Source organism: Cebus imitator, unplaced genomic scaffold, assembly GCF_001604975.1.
Source record: "Cebus imitator isolate Cc_AM_T3 unplaced genomic scaffold, Cebus_imitator-1.0 Scaffold234, whole genome shotgun sequence".
Classification (NCBI taxonomy): domain Eukaryota; kingdom Metazoa; phylum Chordata; class Mammalia; order Primates; family Cebidae; genus Cebus; species Cebus imitator.
The window spans coordinates 111,931-113,090 of record NW_016107549.1 but is presented as its reverse complement, the minus strand read 5'-3'; the positions used below and the strand labels follow the sequence as shown (position 1 = coordinate 113,090).

The 1,160-nt window shown below is 49.2% G+C and overlaps 1 protein-coding gene across 7 annotated transcripts in view; it reads left to right on the top strand.

Annotated features, from left to right (window-relative positions):
- The window catches only part of PKN1 (protein kinase N1), a 41,508-nt gene that overhangs the window by 9,500 nt on the left and 30,848 nt on the right, over positions 1–1,160 (top strand). The gene's annotated exons all lie outside the window — the stretch shown is intronic.

Here is a 1,160-nt window from a genome sequence, read left to right as displayed (position 1 = left end):
TCCTCCCAATCTCAGCCTCTCAAGTAGCTGGGACTACAGGCATGCACCACTGCTCCTGGCTAAATTTCCCTTTTTTTTTTTTGAGATACAGTTTCAGTCTGTCACCAGGCTGGAGTGCAGTGGCGCAATCTTAGCTCACTGCAACCTCCACTTCCGAGGCTCAAGCAATCCTCCTGCCTCAGCCTCCCGAGTGGCTGGCACTACAGGTGTGCGCCACTGTGCCCAGCTAATTTTTTTGTATTTTTAGTGGAGATGGGGTTTCACCATGTGGTCCAGGATGATTTCGATCTCCTGACCTTGTGATCCACCTGCCTCAGCCTGTCTCAAAGAAACAAAACGAAACAGCCGGGCACAGTGGCTCACAGCTATAATCCCAGCACTTTGGGAGGCCAAGGCGGGCATATCACTTGAGGTCAGGAGTTCGAGACCAGCCTGGCCAACATGGCAAAACCCCGTCTCTACTAAAAATACAAAAATTAGCCAGGCGTGATGGTGCATGCCTGTAATCTCAGCTACTAGGGAGGCTGAAATAGGAGAATCGCTTGAACCCAAGAGGCAGAGTTTACAGTGAGCTGAGATTGTGCCACTGCACTCCAGCCTGGGTGACAGAACGAGACTCCATCTCAAATAATAATAATAAAGAAAAGAAAAGAAAATTTTATAGACTCTCACAGAGTCATGACAACACCCAAAGACTTATATACTGCCACCCAACACCCAGAGAAATATAGACACAACAACATAGACAGTACCCACCCTTGCAGACAGTCACACCAAGCCTCAGAGATTCACACACTCAGCCGCTGAACCCTTACAGACTTACACAGTCCCAACAGTCAGAGGCTTATACCCACAGTCAGGTGAAGCTTGAAGATGCCACAGCACTTAGGCCCATACCCGGTCATTCCATAGACACAAGCATGTCAGCTCCTGGAGACCAACACTGTCACATCAGCACTCAGGGGCAGAGTTGAGACAACATCCCAGACCTCAAACGATCACTTTTCTTTTTTTTCTTTTTTTTTTTTTTGAGACGGAGTTTTTGCTCTTGTCACCCAGGCTGGAGTGCAATGGCGCGATCTCGGCTCATGCAACCTCCGCCTCCTGGCTTCAGGCAATTCTCCTGCCTCAGCCTCCTGAGTAGCTGGGATTACAGGCAC